Here is a 20,734-nt window from a genome sequence, read left to right as displayed (position 1 = left end):
CCTTAAGTGTTTTTTAATTCTGAAATTCAACTTGGAATAATTTATTTTTTTTCTAGAGATTCAGATAATATTCATCCACCCAGCATTTATTGGAAAGCAAAGTGCCTGATTCTGTTCCAGGCCCTTAGGATTTCTCAGTGACTTGGGGTCATCCCTAGGACACTCACTCATTTTATCTTGTTGGCAACAGAATTAAAAGATTTCATAACAATTTTCGATGAAAGAATACCAGATAAAAGAGAGTTTACTGTGTTGTACATATTTATATATGTGTGCTGAATGCCTGAAGTATATCTATTAAGGTGTTGACTTGTTAGGTTTTTGGCACCTCATAGAGTAGGTTAGGGCTTGAATTCTTGACAGCTATTGATTGAAAGCCTTTCCCTGAGTGAGGATGGGTGTGTTGTGAGAGAATACTGGTCCCAGGAAAGGCTCAGAACATCCTGACCAGCATGAAAAAGGCACACAAATTGGCCTCCCCTTTGAATAAAAAGTTCTCATATTCCCTGTGCATTTATGCTTCAAATGACTTTTTACTGGTTTCTGTGCCTTTCAGCTGCTAATCCTAAGTGCAGGTGAAACAGTCCTTGATGGCATCTAGCATCTAGAGCTTGGCATGTGGTAGGTCCCCAAAAACTATATGTTGAACTGTTGAATGAGTGAATAAATGAGGTTGAGATCAAAGTCCTAAACAAACAAAAGTAGGATGATTGAACTGGAATGACAGTCTTTTAAGATTCTTGTGGCCCTCTTTCCTTTGTCTCATAAACAAAAGTACCTTCCACTGTAGCTTATTATTTTCCTTATTCTAACATTTGGCTTCTTAGAGCCAGTTTTTGAGAAAGTCTGGATTGAAAGTTTTCTTGATAATTAAGGCATAGAGATAAAAAGACTAGCACTTTTAAAATAGGAAAATGGAATTCATATAAGATAGGACTCTGATGTGCTGACATTGAATGTTGTAGGGAGAATGTGAATGACTTAAGAAGGTAAATGAAAAGTTACCTTAAATATATTTTAATTCTGAAACTTGGAATAATTTATTTTTTTCTAGTGGTTCAGATAGTATTCACCTGAATTCATCATTCATATATATATTCTCTCTATGTAGAATACATATATGAATCACTTTGCCATACACCAGAAACTAACACAAAATTGTAAGTCAACTATACTCCAATAAAAAAGAAGGTATATTACTGTATCAAAATGCAGGGACCAGGATGTATTTGGAATGCCAGCACCCTAAATGGCAGTGTACAGAGCATAGAAGCATAAAGCTCCAGAAGCCCATTGGATGAGCTAAGACCTTAGATGAAACACTTGGGACAGCCATTTTTTTCTGATGATATGACAGTTGCCTCTATGTTATCTACATTGTCCCGGTAATGGAGGGAGGTAGCTTTGGACTGGAGAGGGATTATGCAATCACAGAAATTTCCTCCATTGGGGCACTACTGGGAACACTGACGTAGTGCCATTTAGTACAAGCAAACAAACTAATAACAACAACAGCAGAACATAAACAACCTCCTTACTCTCCAAATCCCAAATCCTTCAAAGACTAGAAAGATAGATGAGCTGAAAGATCCCACACTGCCACCATGACAAGCTCACTGAAGCACCCTGGAGTAGGAGCCTAGAGTTCATCAAATGAACTGCAAAGGAAAGAGATCCTTCGTTTGCCCTTATTTGCATTATGTATAAAGCAACATTTAAGTAAGTATTCAACAATTGGGAGTCATTATTATCAAATAACTTTTACTAAGTGCCTTCTGAGTGCCAGATACTTTCTCATATGTTATCTTACTAAACATCATAACAATCTGGAGAGGCAGACTAATTCTAAAGCCAAGAAAGTGAACACTGGGTGAGACCCACTGTCTTGCCCAGGGTGTCTGTGCTTCTAGGTAGCAGAGGTAGTACATGACCCTGTGACTTCTTCTGCCAAATTCAGTGCTTTTATTTGTGACAGTGGCTTCTTGTCGATGGTTTCAGGTGTTTTGTTATTTTTTCATCCATTAATGACACATTTTGGCATTAATTAAAAGGGGATTTTTAAATACCCTTTACAACTTACAGGCAGGTTTAAAATTGTGTGTCCTTTGAAATCACCGACTGTACAGAAAACAATCTACAAAACTATTCTTGCTGATTATTAGTGGCATTTCTATGTTGCTGGTCCTGCGACCATTGCCAATCTATTTGTCCACAGATTATTGATAAGGTGTTGTGAATAATTCTTTGGGGATAAAATGTCAGTGATGTAGCGGTTAACGAGGAGAGCTCAGGAATATGATTTACTGGTTTCATATTCTGGTTACTTTACTTCTAGCCATGTGACTTTAAGGAAATTACTTCACCTCTCTTACATATCCTGTCTCATAGGAAATTGATCAGGATAAAATGCACTAATATATAAGCAAAAAAAAAAAAAAAGAGAGAGAAGCTTTTGGCATTCTACATGGTGCAAAGTAACCTTCATTACACATTAACTGCTATCATTGTTGGGAGTTTGAGTTCTGTCTTCTTGAAAAGCACATTCTCAATCACTGAATCTGGTTTATGAAGTAACCTTAAAGATCATTCAGCTTTCCTTTGCTTTCCTTTGCTGCAGTTTCTCATTTATCCTGCCAGGGCCATACCTGGGTGTGAGTAGAAAGAAGAGGACTTCAGGAATGGGATGATCTAGGTTCATAATCAAGCTCCATCACTTACTGTCTAAATGATGTTATGAAATTTGTTTAATCTTTCTAAGTCTCCACAGACTCATGTGTGAAATATAGATAAAAATCTCTAATGCAAATAAAGGAATGTATATATAGAATATATATCATAAACTGTAGATTTCTTTGCAAAGGTTATTATTATCATCAATACTTTTGTGTTTAAAAGGCCTCAAATTAAGATACTTATTAATACTCTCTTGCTCATGTGGTAATAATTAATTCTATTTTATAAAAACAAGATCTCAAACCTCTCTGGTGTTCTTGCTCTGTTTGAAAGGAGTCAGTAGATTCTTTCTTTAGCCACTGGCTCCTGTCTGCAGATGAAAATTTTATTTGTATGTATTCAGATGTGATTTAGACACATGGTGATATCTTTGATGACTAAATATTAAAAAAATACAATTGAAATGTTATTGCTATCTTTATGATCCTCTAGGGCTGGCTTATCCTACAATTTGTAAATATTTTACAAGGCAGAGGAAAATACCAACCGATAATTATTTCTCGATGTTGTCTGGCTGATGATCTCAGGGTAAATTCTTTTATTTTATTATTAAAAAAAAAAAGTTTTCATTGAAGGTTTTTCCAGTCACTCCAGATAAACTTAGCTGTGAATGGAAAAGATACAGCTGATTGCTCTGGCTTTGTCCTCATCTCTTCTGCCATGTCCTGCTCTTCACTGAGTCAGAAGGAAGGCATGCGGTATGGCCGACCTCTGCAATCATTAAACATCTCCTGTAAACTGTTGCTGTTAGAGACATATTCTGGTTTATTTTCAGAAAGCTTATTAATAAGTCAGAATCTAATCTGCAGCCAGACTGTTTGATCACTTTGCTCTTGGCTTTGCAGGCACAGGATTTTGTTGTGTGGTTGGCCTGTTGGCGTGATGATTCCTGAAGGGCTGTTGGTAAGCCAGCAAATGCCAGGGGCGCATCATTGTCAAATTCTAAAGACCTGTGACCTTCCCTGACCTGCTGGTAGAGGTTTAGCCTTCTTCAAAGAGTCTTAGATTGGGCACTAGAAATAGAGACAAAAATGCTAGGGAAAGTCTATCATTGAGAACTACCTTCCTTCAGAAAGTGATGGGGCTTCAGAGGGTAATAAAATCTGGTGGCTGAACTTGTTTCAGATTCTCAGGGACAGTCTTTCTCTGTAGAAAAGGTCATTTTGAAAATTGAAGAAACTCTGTTTCAGCAGGTCTGAAATATGTTTAAAAACATTTAAAACACATTTCCCCCTCAAAGGGAAAACAGAAGAGATAGTTATGCATAATGGAACTTTTTCTTTCAGAGATTCAGTTCAAATCCTTCTTCATCTCATTTTGGTTTTATAGTGATAAAGGATCCAGGTGGTGATACAGTGCCATTCTGAGTGAGTTTAAACCATTAAAAAAGCAAAGACAATCTGTATTATTTTATTAATATTATGTGTGTATGGAAGAGGACTTCTTCAAGAGATTATAACTATCAGAGGCAGACCCAGTGGTCTAGCAATGCACTAAACACAATGTTTGTTGAATACTATTGCAATCATGGCATTAGCTGAGGATACAAAAAGAACTGAATTCAATTTTTTTTCCAATAGTTTATATGTTCATCAAGGATACAAGACATAGCACACAAAAAGTTAAATATCCTGTGTTGTCCAATACAGTAGTCACTAGCCACATGTGGCTATGCCATTTTAAATTTAAAGAGACTACAAAAATATAAAATAAATGTCAGTAGCTCAGTTGCACTAGCCACATGTCAAGTACTCGGTTGCCATATAGAGCTGGTGGCTACCATATTGGACAGTTCAGTTATAACACATTTCTATAATTGCAGCAAGTTCTAATAGACAGCCCCAGTTTCTTCAATACAGGGTACAGGCAACACATAAGTGATATTTACAATAACTACCAACCAGTTGACAATAAGGAAGAATCAATGCAGGCTGCAATACTCAGGAAGATCTTAGTAGGACCTTGAATTTATGGTTATTTTGACAAGTGTAAAGGACAGTGGGGCACAGTCAGCAGAAAAAAGAGGAAAGAATATTTGGGGGAAGAACAGTCCATCTGACTTAGGTCAAATTCCTGGTACAGACTGGACAGGGATGAAAATGGAAAGGTGGATTGGGGTAAGAGAGATGGAGGGACTGGCTGGCAAGCTAAGGTGTTTGATCTGTTTTCTAATGCTAATGAATAGTTTTGAGCAGGTTACTGATAGTCCTGGGGCAGTGGCACCACCCAGCAAATAATCTTGCCTTATGTAGTTAAGTATTCAGAAGGCTTATATTTAATATTATTCTTCTACTGGGAGTTCATCCTGAGCCTTACAAACAGCTACAGAGTTGGGCCTAGGAATACTGTGTGTGTATGTGTGTGTGTGTGTGTGTGTGTGTGTGTGTGTGTGTGCTTCTTGGAACAACCTACAGGGCGAGGGAAAAGCATATTTAGAGCCTCTCATGTACCATCATTGCATTTTGTCCCCCATCCCTTTTTTTCTTTTCACATTTATTAAGTTTCTCTTGTGTGCTAAGCATCAAAGGTGCAGAGATAAACAGCACGTGAATCCTACAAATGAATCACTGTCTTACACAAAGATGTGGCTGTGACAGGGCTGTGCACAGAGCACTAGTGGGCATGGGGAGGTGCACATGCAGTCAAGACAGGCCAGGTGCAGGCAGGTCTTTGCAGAGGGGAAGTTTGCTGATCCGAGCCTCAGAGGAGGAATACAAATTAACTCAGTAGATCAAATGAGGAATACTCCAGGCAGAGAGGGAAGATCAAGCACAAAACTATAAAGTAAAGCAGAATGTGACCATGTGGAAAGACCTAGGCCTTCTTTCCTCTTTTGTCTTTGGCACAGCACAAAGGAAGGGCTCAGAGTATAATTATTTTCTACATACAAACTTCCCCTACTCTCTGAAATCAGAGCATGTGTATGAAATTTTTCATAAGGCAAAAAAGGGTAAAGTGAAGAAGCAGGTACCTTAGGGCACATCTTGTTAATGGATGCAAAAAATAAATCCAGAATAAGCACACATGCTTACAGACACAGTTGAGAGCTATGGCGGCTTGATGCTGAGTGTGATTCCTGGGGAAGGAGCTTGGCAGTGCTGAATGCTATTAGGTTGGCCAAAAAGTTTGTTTGGGTTTTCAATACCATCTTACGGAAAAACGTGAATGAACTTTTTTGCCAACCCAACACTGTTGCATTTTTTTTTTTTCCTCCCATAAAGGTGAAAATCTTCTTTGGATTTCTTTAGATTAGCAGAAACAGGTAGTGATATAGGTCTTTCATAGAAGTGAAGTGGCATAAGGTGAACTTTTGGAAAGTGGGGGATACCTGTACACCCTCAAATAGGTTAAGCAGCAGCCGTAAAGACAATAGGCTTTTGTCGAGGTGACTCACGTGGCTTGGGGCCTCAGTTAAACTGTCTGTACTCTCTTCACCTGTGTATGGAATACAGCAGGAGTCAAAGAATGATCCAGGGAGCTGGATTAAAGTGTATTTCACAAGCCAGAGTACCTCTGCTCTAGGCGGATCCTCATATACTCATGGGACTTTCTCCTGCCTGAGAAATGACATGCTTGCTTGTCACTCTTTTTCCCAGACTCATGCCAAGCAACTTGGGATCACTTGGGGAGAATTTATGGAGAAACCTTAGACCTTATAAATTACCCCAGGGAGAAATGATAGCTTTTTTTGTTTATTTTTCTAGTTACACAGACCTTACTTCTTTGGCTCTGAAATGGCAGCATGCTTTTAGGAAAAAAATACAAAAAAAGAAAAAGAAATTAAAATCACAATATTAAACAGAAAACAGAGCCAGTTTGCAGTGTCTAGGAACAGAGCCATTGGAATTCTCTCACTTTCTTTATGAGTCAGAGGTAGTGACACAGGGAGTCGATGTTTTTTCTTCCTTTTGTGATATGAGACCTCAGGAGAGGCACCGTGAAGGAGCAGTAACCCTATGGCCTTTGGAGTATGACTGGGATGGGAATCCTGGCTCTGCCACTTCTAGCTGGGTGACCCTGGGCAAGTTGCTTGACCAAATAGGCACTCCGTTTTTCTCATCTTTGAATTGGGAATGATAATACCACCCTTGTACTGCTGGTGTAAGGGACAGAGATAACCAGAGCAGTACAGTGTCTGGTTCTGTGAGAAACTTACTAGATAGTGTCTATAATTGTAACTAGAAATGATGAGTTTGAGTTTTTCCCTTGAATGACTGTGAGCTTATTTTCTTAAAGGAGAGGATGTTACACTGCAACACTTTTGGGATACTGGCCTCCAAGCATAATCTTTGTAAAGGGGAAAGAGATGTCCCAGAGTAGAACCTTAAAAGAAATAGTCAATTTGATACGTGTAGGAGGTCTGAGTGTCATAGGTAAACCAATAAGCCCTGATGTAGCAAGATACACTAGAATATCAGTGTGTTCCTATTCCAGGAATTAGCTGCCTATTGATGGCGATAAAGTAAATTCTCAAGAAAAATGTTTGGTTAATGATCTTGATTAATTAGTGGTGTTTATGTTGAACAGCTCAGGGGTTATTGAGCTAATTCATGAAATTATCCAGGCTGCCCATTTACTGACTTATTACTCATTGTTGGCCATTTCTCTATTTTTAACACAATATCCTGACACTGAGAAAGACGAGGGAAGGAAGAGATCATTTCAGTCTATCCAATATTCTCCCTGCTTCCCCTCTTTCCTTTCTTTCTTTCTTCCCATCACTTCCTCCCCTCTTTTTCTCTCTCATTTACTGTTTAACTTAACTATTGGTAAATTATTTTAACATTTCTGCTGTTCTTATCATAAAGAACTTGGTCATGGGACCAAGACATGTTCATTTGCTTCTTTTCATCCCTTTTCAGTTGGGTTTAGAAATCACACTGGGATTGTTTCTTACTTTATGGTTTGACAGCACATAATCTATACGGACAATCCATGTGTATTACAAATTGACTAGTAACAATGAAAATATCATGTCCCAGTAAGTCTTGGAATAATTTAAACTGAAAGCAGTTGAGGCTTGTGATTCCTAAACTGTCCAATAAAATACCAGACCCGAGAGACGCCCTCAGGTTGAGAAGATTTGTCATCGAATATGTTGGGTGCACACTATTTCCTGTAACTTTTTTGAAGAATGAAAATATACAGAACATATTAAGGGCTTTATGAAATCTTTTAAGTAAAATTGTGAAATAATAAGTAATTGGTAAAATTACTTTTATGTATTAATTGTAAAATAGTAATAAGTAAAATTGGTCATGTTATTTCATTGAGTATTTCTAAAGTTTATTTGACCATAGAAAATTTTTCTGTATAAACATGTTAATATCCCATATATTGCTGGTTTTGAAACACACTTTGGAAAATGCTGAAGAAGTGGCATTTAGAAATTTTATACTATAACAGTCACTATTAAAAATATCTTTGTCCAGTAAAACAATTTTAAAAATCACAAAAATTTTTTTTTCTGTATGAGGAATTATCTTTTGACTGGTGTCAAGATAATGAATAGGTGAACATATAGGCCTCTTGAGACTCTTGAAATCATAGTTTAATTATTGTTTCTTTCCCTTTTTCTACTTACCCTAGACCTTATCTGGCCCCTTGAGACATGTAATATTTTCCTCTGTACTATAAGAAATAAAAATGCTCTTAGTACATCTTGGAAAGTTATGTGCTTATTTGGCACTGTATTCCACTTTAACTTGGTTCTTTGTAAATGCCAAGAGCCATCTCCAGATGCCCTGAGTACAGTCCATTAACTATGTATGCTTACGTAGCACCATTCTGTAAAATATTTGGCAAGACCTTAATTGCCTCTATAGAGAGTGGTTCTTTGAGAATTGTTCTTCTATTCGAGATAAATAAATTAAGGCACAAAGATGATCAAGGCCCAGGAAACAGTCAAGGTGTTCTGGGGTCTAAAACACTAAAGATTCCTAGAACAGAAGATTCTCAGGCCACATGTGTACCAACTTCACAGCTTCATCTCTACTGAGATAAATAACAGTCCTAGAGAGAGGATTGCTCTGTTATCCTGTGAATGTCATAATTTTTACAAAGCAAGCTTCCCTTTCCTGGTATGCCAGGGATTTTTTTTTTTTTTTAAGGTCCTAATTGATCTCTCCTCTAGAGGGTTCTGAATTTTGCAATTGTCTCAAGTCTTAACAAGCCATTCTTACACCACTGCGCAATGGAAATGTTCAACAGAAAGGTATTCACTTTGGTCTAGGCAAGGCTCTGACTGCTGCTTGGAGAAACGAGGATCCTGGAATGCAGGTTCTAGGCTGTCTTGATTGGATAAAGCCTTTTTGGCCCATTTCTCCCTCCCTCTTTCTTGCATTTCCCTTCCCCTCTCCTGGGGAGCAAGGGTTGATCCTGGCAGGATGCTAGGGCTTCCCTTTGGAACCCAGGAGGTTTTCTCGGCCCTTGACTCTGTGCTTGTCTCCTGCTGACTCCCAGCTGATGTGGTTTATTTATTGCTGAATTGAGCATTTAGTCCTGAACATTTAAGTCTTGGCTGGTGGTGGCTTCGGAAAGAACATTTTCTAAGATTGCCATGGTTTTCTTTCAAATAAACTTCTACATGCCTGGACATTTCTGGCACTGCTGAAATGCAGGTGATTTATTTGTAGAGGCTTAAATTGAGATTTTTTTTTTTTTTAAAGGACAACCAGCAATGTGATATACTCCTGTGCTACATTTTAGCCACCGGTTGTAGAGGACACCTTGTTCTGTCTTTTATCAGAAAAATGAGAATCTGAAGGCTCCCTCTGGGAACAAATCAGTTTTCTGTTCTGAGACACTCAACCCCCCGGCTCCCTCTACTGGGCAATAACCTCCCTCCCCACTCACGGGACAGCAGGGGACTAGAGTCAGCGGGGAGCTAGAAAGGGAACTGGACTGGAAGTTAGGGCCTGAGGATCCAAGAGCCTATTTTTGCTGCAGATCCTTTATCTCCATTCTTTCTGCCTCAACAGTCTTAGTCACCTAAGCCTCAAATTCTTAGCTCCACCGAGCGTCTCCCTTCCTGTATTCCTCAGGCTTGTCTTGTATTTGCCCTTTAACAAGAGGCCACTTGTTTGGCTTTATAGCACGGATGAACACTATGACCTCTGGATGGGAAAACTGTTAAGTACAGATCTTCAAAGAAATATAATAATGTACAGTCATCGCTTTGAATTTATGAACCAAGTTTAGATTTATCGTTAGCGTGCACGCGATATGATAGAGGAAACATACTAAATGGGATGAGAGCTCACAAAATATCTCCCAGCTGCCCCAGGACAACACTCTTCAACCAGCTCTGAAGGTCTGCTGTCCTGCTGTTGAACTGAGGGCAGCTGTGGCTTAGCCACGCCACTGCTGGGTGGCCAAATGTCTTTCTAAATCGGCCATAGTTCCCTAATACATGAAACCTTAATGGTGGCCCAGAATTTCAGCAAAACAGCTGTTTTATCTAGCTAACAGAGAGGACTAGAAAAGCTCCCCAACAGGCTGATACATTTTATTTCCTGGAGAAGCCAACAGCTGACATCCACACCCAGGCCTATTCAGTTAGTTGGAAAAGTAGTGCATGAAGTGACTAATTGTCTTTAATCTCAGCACATCAAATGATGCCAATGCCTAAATATCCTGAGATGTAAACACATCAAGAGAGCTTAAGAAAGATAGTCTTCAAGAAAGACTTACTTAAAAGTATGTTTTCACAATGAAGCTTAGTCATGGACCATGTAAATTTTAACATACAATAAACCAATTTCAGAAACACAATGACTCTGTTCAAAGTTTTGCGAACAATTGTCAGGCACGCTTTAGAGGAAGGTGAAGAAGTATCTGAGGTAACATCTTTATCTTTCTCAGTAAGTTCTTTCTAGAAAAGATACAAGAATATTCTTTTCTACCTTTGTCACTTTCCACATTGGGGTAACTTTATGTATTACAAAAAGTTGTATTTTTATCTTAGCAGAGAACATTTTGATGACATGATATCCATGGAGTTAGTACTCTGGGTCAGGGTCAAGTTTAAAATGAGGTCAAGTGAGGTTCTTTTCTCAGTGGAAGTCCAGTTAAGGGTTAAGAAGAGTTTTAATAGATGTAAAATTTATAAAGCTTTCCCCCATGTGAGTCATTCCTGACATTGTACTATACAGAAAGAAGTCTGACCCAAATAGGGTTTTACTTCCCAAACATTTGAGTGGGTCTTAGCTCTGACAATCATGTTAAAAAAACTCTCTTCTCCAGAGTTTCTCCCTCTTCTGTTTTAGAGGAATGGATCCTATTAGCTGCACTATCTTCTCTCTGTACCCTTGACCCCTTGGTAATCCCTCTCTGGTGTCATAACACGTCTCATGCCTATACCCCTTAACCAGTATGTTCCTTAATGGTCCATTATGCATATTTTGTCCTTTCTTTCATTAAAGATCTGAGGAGAATCCAGGTATGTTGATAACACACTGTCAATGTGATGCCAGAAGAGGAAGGTTATGCTGTAAATCATCCCATAAATAATAATGCATTTGTTCTGTCATGGAAAAATTGGAACTCAATCTTAAGCTTGCTGCAAAAAATAGTATTATTCCTAGAACTCAGGCAAATGTAAGGATTAATGAAATCTCTGTAGGCAGGGAAATGGCTCAGCCATTGACAAGGCTAAATGAACTCTCCTGCATTACTTAAAGCACCAGGGAATCTTAAATTTGATATACTTGAGATCTGAGTCTCTATAAGTACCTCTAGACTTGTAAGGATTTTTATGAAAGGAGTTAAGAAATATGGATATTTTATACTTAGCCTTTTTTTTTTTTTTTATCAATCACTCACTCTCTTAACACAGGTTTACCAAGCAGCTATTACATATAAGACCCTGGAATGAAGAGGAAAACCCACAAGGTGCCTGTGATGGTGACAGCCAGTGACTTCACTCTTCATAAGGGATTGTACCAGTGTTTCTAAACGTTCTGTAGGAGAGGTACAGCTGAAGCCCCAAACCTCTACCAGTTTCTGTTTTTGAGAACTCTATATTTTATGTTTCAACAGAATTCTCGCCACAGTCAGAGACATCTTAGATACACATTGTATGGGGAGCCACATTATAGTTATTCAAAATAGAGCCTTGAACAGAGAATTCAGTTATACGAACTCCAATCCTCCTTCTCCTACTCATGTCTGGATGACCTTTGGAAAGACATCAACCTCTCTGATTTTTCTCATCTGTAAAATTAACTTTGTTAAAATTAGCTCCAAGGATTATTTCAGCCTTTGTACTGTGTGATTCCCTAAATAAATTTTTAAACCCCAAGAAGTTAGACTAGAGCCTAGATAAATAAAACTGCTTGGAAGCTTCATTTCAGTTTGGAGGCATGTAGAAAGTTTAAATTACCTGTCTTCTAGGTATATGAATTAAGCTTTAGAAAAATGTAAAGGTTTTTTATTTGTTGGAGTGAAAATCTACATCACCTGTTTAAGAGAAGTATGAGACTTTTGATAATGAGAAATGCCACAGCTATGAGTGGTATTCCAGAAACTATAAGATCTATAAGGATTGAAAAGAGATTTCTTTCACTGAAAGAAAAAAAAAAAGGCGGTAGCACAGAAAGGCATGACTGCATCTGTAAATCCTGTACTGAAGGAGAGAAGGGCAGCTTTCATTTTCTAGGAAAGACAGTGGAAGTGAGCCCAAAATTAACAGAGGGGATTGAAGGTAGACCATCAATGTGTTTTCATATTTTACATAATCAGTTATAGTTGTCCATAATAGCTTTTGCTGTTACGTTACACTGAGAAGTGAGAATTCATTATTATTTTAGCAGGTTACTCTATGGTCAGTTTTTGGGAACATTTTTGTTTCAGTCACTTCAGTTTGATTCCTTGCAATTTCAACAGCTTTGTGGATTTGCATTCACAGGACCCCCAGATTATAGACATTCCGACCGTGTGTGACTCCCTTTAGCCCTCTTGTTGCAAATCTATTTGCTTGAAGATAGACTATAAGAACCTCCTTCCTCAAACAGGACATGTAGTTCCCAAGTCAATAGTGGAATGTCTAATTAGAGGCTTCTCTGTTGGTGCTGAAATGTGGTTACTATTCTTTCCCAGTCTTCACTCCTCGGGTCTCTGCAAAGGGGAAGTTTAGCAGAGCTCTAAATTAGTACTTGGGAGTGTAAGCTGATGCTAATGACTGTCAGGTCATTGGAAGATCCTTTTCATCATTATATCCTTAGCATTTTGAAACAACCTGTAAGCTGGCCTTTTTATTTTTTAATTTAAATTTTTAGATGTAGTAAGGTGTTCTTTTTTACACAATGCTAAAGTGATTCTCTAAATTCCACAGGACACTCATTCTTCTCTCTGTATTTTTTTTTTTTTTCCAATTTCACTTAGTAGCTGCTAGCTAGAACAATGAAACTCTCAGAAGACTGCACTCTAGTCTCGAGATCTATATTTTCCTTGAGTTATGCATATGGATGTTCATGGGGGCCTGGTGGAAGAGAAGGAAGCCAAGGCCTGATGAAAGACCTAATTTTCAGAGGGTTACTTGGAGGACCAGAGATTGGCAAATACCGCTGCATCTCAATCACACTACCGGTTGCCATATCACGGTTGAAGACCATGGACAGGGAGGAATAGACAGCTGCCTCTAACTTCTAACTTTCCAATAGTTACCGAACATTGGGCCCTTTGAGAGAGTTAGAGGTGGATTTGTTGACATGAACTACCCATTAGTTAAAAATGTGTTCTGGGGCTTTTTATATTCATAATGTAGCTTTTATTATAAAATTATTACTGGCAAAGATCTATGGGTTTTAATGTGGGGCAGACCTGAAATCATTTTGGTTTCTAGAAGGGCTGTTCTTTTCTGTTACAGAAGGGTATAATAGAGATGAATCTTAAATTATTAGAAATACTTTCATTGATTAAAAAATAAAACAACAGCAGACATGGATTTCGTTCCCCATATTCCACATAAAAAAAGAGCAAAAAGAAGTTGCATTTGTTACAGAGATTCTGGTCTTTCTCTTCTAGGGCACTTTCTAGGAGCAGTTCTGCCCAGCTTCCCTCTCAATTCTCTGTTCATTTCATCCCCCTCTCCTTGATTTTTTGTTTCACAAATGGAATTAAGGTAGGATATACTTTCTGATCATGGGAAGAATATTGTTTTATAATTTTGGGAATAGCAGAAGATCTAAAATGTGTGTTTCCCTAGATGTAACAGGCCCTCCAGATCAACTGAGCACCCTTCCCGTGTGTCTCTAGTGAAACATGCAGTCACTTTTCTTTTATAAGAAACATTAAAGGAGTCATTCAAATCTTGCTGGAGTAGTATGCGGTAGGTATGGCCATGAATCAACCCAAGCCAGGGGCAGTTATACAATGGCATAGATAAGACTCATGCCTCTATATCCTGTGCAAAGGGGGAGACATTGGGGGGACTCAATGAATCCCCACCACTGATTTTTCTATAAACTTAAGGAGGAAACTATGGAGAAAGTATCATTTTTAGTGTCTGGTAAAGACCGCTGGGAAAGTGAGGTCATGAGCAGTCTAGGATGATCTCATCCAGTTATTTAGGGTGTTGAATGTGATGGCACATGGGGAAAGCAGTTACTGTGAAATGGTTCATAGCTGGTAGAGTGGATTAACTGCCAGGAAAAGCAGAAGCAAACCCTGGGGGAACACTTTTCATCCCCACATTTAGGAATAACAGGGAGCTCTTTTACATTGGCAGCACTTTTTTTTTCCTCCCAGAAAAGATAACTTTCCTCAAGGGGATCTGGTGAATGAAGCAGTGTATTTTCACCCTTGTGGTGATGGGCGTGAATCCGGCACTAACATAAAAGAGGAATTAGCTTGGACATACCACACACTTGGTTTGGCCCGATCCCATACCTGTGCTCTTGTCATGGTTGATTACCCACTTACAGCAAATATGAAGCAAGCAGTCTGCACTGTGGCTTGAGATAAAAGGTATTTTAATATGCTCAGGTCACATATTATCATGGCCAATAGTAATTTTATATCATTTTCTTAAAGGAAACCACACTCCTAGTAATAATTTTTTCCAATGAAGCAAAATTTCACATGACAGAAAGTTTTACATATAACTTTTTCATTTGAATAATAGCAATGAATCCTCTCCATGCCAAACAGAAATTTTAAATATCTTTATTATTTCTCTTGATATGCAAGCGATACGGAAGAAAGGTTTGGAAGACCCTCAGGTAAACTTCTAATGATTCTATTCTCTTTAATAGTGAAGGATTTTTTAACAACTTTGGAGACTTTTCCTTTTTCAAGTGAAACAATATAAACAAACCAAAAAAAAAAAAAAGGAAAACTTTTCCTCTCTTACTTTAAGAACCTTGAGGGCTGAAACAGTGGTTTGGTTTCCTGACTGCCAGCTTTGGTTTGCCGTCTCTTAGCTGTCTTGTGCAATTCCCCAGAGGAAATATTTGAAGAGGGTTTTTCTCCCACATGAGAGAGTTTCATCCCACACAGTCCGCAGATTCTGACTGCAGACTTCATGGACTAAGTGTCTGGTTTTCCAGAAGTAGCTGCGGAGGACGTTTTTCCTTCACAGGTGCACGACACACATTCTCAGACCTCAGAGATCAGGATGTAAAGTCCGAAGTCTTTAAAAATGAGGGTAGCTTAAAGGCTCTATCTCTCTGCCAATCAGGTCAATTTTTACTAGATAAGGGAAAAGAAGGTGACAAGCAGGGATCAAACTTCCAAAGCCTTCGAGCTGATCGTTCCTTACAACCCTCGGGTGTAAACAGAAGTATTGGATAATCTGGCCTGTATTTTTCTCTGACTGTGAAACACATTGAAATGCTTTATGTTTAGGTGTGTGTATAGAAATTCATGAAGTTCTTTTATACACTTTTCTATTCCAGCACAATTCTCATTTTAGGACGTCTTGAAAAGACAACTTTGTGCTCTCACGTTGTGCTGTAGCTTGTCAATTTGGATTTGTTCTTTCCTATCTACCAGCCACCTGATTATGGTCTCTGGGCAAAGGGTACCCGTTGGCATCATTTTTTCCAAGCACTTAAACCTGGAAAGATATTTTTTAAAGGACTCACAGAAGCTGTCTTGGGGGTTTGGAAAACATGGCAAAATTGTTAGCAGACCTTTGTGCTATTTTTAGGAAACTAATTGTGTTCTTTTAAAGTACATTTTTGACAATGGGACAAAGTTTTCCTTGCCCCCACTGTTACGTGAAATATTTACAATGAAAAGCGGTCAGGAAGACACCCCAAACAGATACACTTTAACCTCGGCAACAGCCAGCAACCGGGGGCAAAAGTGATTTAAAAGGAGAAAAGGTTTTTGCAATATTTATGCTGCTGTTTCTGCTCCAAACGAACTTTTATTTTACCGTTCAAACAGAAGTTTGTTTTCAAACCAGTTGCTGGTTTAAAGGAGCAGCCGATCTGGCATCCACAAGAATCAGCTCTAACCAAAGAGTAAGCACGTTGAACAGGGGAAACTGATTCCCCCAAGCAACCCCCAGTAGGTCAGATGCCTGCAGAAGGGTTATCTTACCTTGAGCACGTAAGATCCAGGAGAGAGGCTCGGGGGGCTCCCACAGGAGAGGACCGGGAAAGTGCTCTGATCCGCTGCTGGTAACATGCACTTGGCTTTTATGGGCAGGTGGGAGGAGCCGCTCCTCATGGTAGGTGGGCAGAGAAGCAGCGGCGGGCGGGCAGCCCCGGGAAGCTGGACACTCTTCTCTGGGGAGGGGCGGCGAGGGCAGAGCCAGGAGCCCGAGAGAGGGAGGAGGGGCGGGCAGGGAGGAGGGTGGAGGAGCGGAGGACGCCCTGGAAACGGGAGAGGAGGGAGAAGCAGAGAAAAAGGGACAACTTATAAAAAGGGATGGAGTCCACAGACAGGGAGAAGATTGGGGAGAAAATGCATAGGAGACTGAGACAGTCAAGCAAGCAAGCCACGGAGGGAAAGGGGAATTTGATTATTTTGTATGACATTTTAGATGGTGGAGGTGTTGGGGAGCGAGTTGTGATAACAATAGGTATTTTCTGTGAATTCGAACACCTAAATAACGGTTCAGGAATATTTGAAATGTCACAGGCAAGGGAAAGGAGGGGAAGCTGGCCGTCGGAGTAGCACATCCCGAGCTCCGGGTGCGCGCGGAGAAGGGCTGTGCGCGGCCGGCTGCGGTCGCCCCCGGGTCCCGGCCTCCCGCCACCCGCGGGGAACGCCGGCCCTGCGCGCATCACTCCCCGCCGTGCTTTGCGAGCGGCACGTTCTCCCGGGGCTGCGCGCAGTGCGCAGCGTCCAGAGGCCCCTCTTGAGACTTCTGCAGCATTAAGGTAAATCCGCAAAGGTTGGAGAGGATCAGCGGAGATTGGCTTGTGGAGAAAGGGACCTCAAAACCAGCCTCGGTCCTCCAACATCTGCTTATGTAACAGGATTGCAGGGCTCTCTGCCCTCTGGTTATTTTCGGTATTTTAAAAACTCTCATTCCTAGCAATTGGAAAACGTCTTGGTGCCATAGCTCGCTCTCTCTGTGTCTTAAACATTAAGAGGATTCAACCAACAAGAGGCTGAAGGATCAGGCCGAAATTCTTAAGAAATACATTCAGAGAAAGAAAAACAAACTCCTTTAGCTGCTGAGCCGTGACTCACTTCCCAGCCCAAGTTTGATTTTTGCCACCACAGGAATTAAAGCATTTGAAAGGAGAGAACCTGAGCCTTGGGGATGAGGGGTAGTGACTGACAAGGGGAAAGAGAGGGGCAGGGAAATGGATGGATGGGCCTGAAAAGAACAAGCGAAATCACTTTTGCTGACAATATTGATATATAACTATATAAACGTATAGTAATGTATACATATATGAAACGACTCATTTCACCACAGCCTTATGGAGTTAGATATGATTCATATTGTGTAGTTTTTTTTTTTTTTTTTAAAGAAAGGAATTTCAAAGGGATAAGCAACTAGCTCAAGCTAACAAGAAGGGGAGCCATATCTGGTGAGCTTCCAGAGCTCCTGCACTCTGCACATGAGGCCACCATATAGAATGCTTGACCTGGCCTCAGGTTAGTCCTGATGTCTTTGTGTGTGGAGTGGGGAGAGGTTATCAGACTCCAAGAGAAGGAAAAATGATGACCAAGAGCAGAATATGTTGAACTGGGTCCTGTTGGCATCTTGGTCCAGATAATTCTGGTGAGAACTTTTTCCGGGTGTTATAGGATGTTGAGCAGTGTCTCTGGTCTCTACCCACCAGATGCCAGTAGCCCCTCCTTCTTGAGTTATGAGAATTGAAAATGTGCCTACACTTACCCAACTTGGAGGGGAGGAGCAAAAAAAAATCACCTCCTCTCTTTAAGAACCATTGGTTGTAAAAGGTCCACAGATAAAAAAGGATTTTAAAGAAATTCATTAAGAAAATATCCAACAGTGGTATTTGGATAATAGTAATACTGGTTGCCATATGTGTTAAGGTTACATCGAATGTAACTTTTACATTTTCATAATCCCATCTGTCTGCCTCTAGACTTCAAAGCCTCAACTGCTCTTTTCATAACTAATCTTATTCTCATTTGGATACATCTGGGAGTCAACAACCCCCTGTGCTTGGGATATGAGGAGAATTAATGATATATGAGGTGAAACATTTAAGTTCTTTATTATAAACACAAACTTGACGTTAGAACAGTTACTCAGATGTTACTCATGATGTTTCATGACATTGATTATTTGTCTTAATTGTTATAATTTTTCATTTCTAGACCCTGTTCACAAATAGTATGTTTGTGCTCTGAGAATATGCCTAAATCCACTGAAGGAAGTCTATGAAATGAACAGCTTTGTTCCTGGACCTAGAAATAAAACTGCATTGAGTCTTCGTGGGTTGACCCTTGAAATCAAATGTGATTTCACAGGAAAGCTACCACTTCTGGAACTTTATAATTTAGTGAAGAAATGTTTTCTGGGAAAGCTAATTAGGACCCAGTTAGAGGCACCTCTGGGTGATACACGTATTAGTAGATATCCTTATCAGATTACAGCAAATCACCTTTTCAATTCTTTTTTTTTCTCTCTTTTTTTTTATTGGAGGCTAATTATTTTACAATATTATATTGGTTGGTTTTGCCATACATTGACATGAATCCGCCCCAGGTGTACATGAGTTCCCCTTCCTGAAACCCCCTCCCACCTCCCTCCTCCCTTTATCCTCCCTCTGGGTCATCCCCGCACACCAGATTTAATGCCTTCAGACATTCCAGATCCATCACATAGTTGTGAAAAATAGAAATAGAAAAGGCAAGAAAAGTACATTCAAAGGGAAGGCAATTGACAGCTGTATTTTCTTTTCCTTTTTCCTCCATCACTCCCTCCTTTCAAACTTGAATATCCAGCTATGTAACAAAAGAGCTCCTTTCATTTTGTTTGGATGGTGCTAATGGTTAGTTCATTTCTCCAGTTCACACTTGCCTGAATCTAACTCTAGCAGATCTGTACAACAAATCAGGAATCCAGGAATGTGATCTCTCTGCTGACTCTTCGAGTGCCCTTCTAGAATCTCTTGAAGGTGACTGAGGTTTGAAATGACCTAGTTTGGTCTTTTGTGGAAAGAAAGGAATCCAATGACAACATACTAGATGGCTCTGAAGTTTCCATTGTGTGAATGTAACAACAGCTACAGATTATTACCTTATTTTAAAGAGCTTTGAAAATGGAAGCTTTTTTTTAAAATTTAGAATTAATCAATTAATAAATGCCTATTAAGAATGGATACAGACAGTGTGGGGTATTCAAAGCAGAGGAAAATAGTAAGAAAGTAGATCTACTCTCATGGAAGAAAAAAAAAAACCATGAAATTCCTGTTAGCTGGGTAGCAAAGTGGTTTCAGAGAGGTGTTGGCATTTGGGTTGACTGTGGAAAGTATAATTGGAATGGGGGAGTGATGAATTCTAGGACAAGGGGGGAAATGGACACAACTGGGGGAGTCATAGGAACATGTGGAGAATGGTAAATGGCCGGCATGCCTAAAGGGAAGGGTTTGTGTAGCAGAACAATGAAGCTAAGAAACAGGAAAGGAGGGATGGAGTCAGCCTGTGGATGGCCTTCAATGTCACCTCAGTAGTCTGCACTGTAACTCTAGGCAATGAGAAGTCATTGGAGACTTTTGAGTCATAGCATGACATGCTGGAAATGGCATACTATTAAGAATTTGCTTTTCTTTGTATAGGCTGTTTGTAATAGCTTTGCATATAAATACTTGCCAGTCTCTCCAGGGCCATGAGCATACTTAGAGAAAACTGAATGTCTGTGTCCTGCAGGCTTGGAGCTCTGCATGAGGTGGCAAAAATGATGGTAGTTCTACCCTAGAGTGTCCCTACAGTGTCCTGGGTGATTCTCAGGAGATGGGAAGGCAGGATTCTCCCAGAGCGTGGCCAGGATGATAGATGAGATTAATGTGAAGGTTGGTGCCTATTCTGTGTGTCAAAGGGGCAGGTCTTTAGTTCACCTGCTGTAGCTTTAATGTTATCAAAAAGATGATCTTTTACTTTTATCTAGTTTATTTCACTTTTTCTATTTCATAGTCAGTGCTCCCGTTTCATTTAGTTTAGCTTTTCCAATTTCTCTTTTCTTTTTCTTTGATGTTCTTACTCAAGCCTTTATCAAGCATGGTAGAAAAGTTTTTGTTTGCATGTTTGTAAATAGTATGTATAATATATATATTTTAGAAAACTTATGAACATTTGCCTAACTAAAAACTTTATGACATTTTGATTCCACTTGTTTGACTTCGTATGAATAGAATACTAGATTTCTAGCTCAAAAAAATAGATATGCAACAAGCAACAAAGATTTACTGTGTAGCACAGGTAACTATAATCAGCATCTTATACTAATCTATAATGGAAGATAATCTGAAAAATAATGTATGTTATATGTATATACTGAATCACCTTATTTTGCACCTGAAACATTGTAAGTCAACTATACTTCAATAGTATATATATATAT

At 39.4% G+C, this 20,734-nt stretch overlaps 1 protein-coding gene across 1 annotated transcript in view; it reads right to left on the bottom strand.

The window, feature by feature from the left end:
- Positions 1-16,469, bottom strand: part of COL8A1 (collagen type VIII alpha 1 chain) — a 169,942-nt gene extending 153,473 nt beyond the window's left edge. Inside the window, exon 1 of the mRNA XM_055410265.2 lies at positions 16,282-16,469. The gene's annotated coding sequence lies outside the window, so the exon portion shown is untranslated. The remainder of the gene's footprint in view (positions 1-16,281) is intronic.
- Between the last annotated feature and the right edge of the window lie 4,265 nt (positions 16,470-20,734).

This window comes from Moschus berezovskii, chromosome 1, assembly GCF_049115385.1.
Source record: "Moschus berezovskii isolate FMDL1 chromosome 1, NW_MosBer_1.0, whole genome shotgun sequence".
Classification (NCBI taxonomy): domain Eukaryota; kingdom Metazoa; phylum Chordata; class Mammalia; order Artiodactyla; family Moschidae; genus Moschus; species Moschus berezovskii.
The sequence above is the reverse complement of the archived record's forward strand: the minus strand, read 5'-3'. Positions and strand labels throughout refer to the sequence as shown.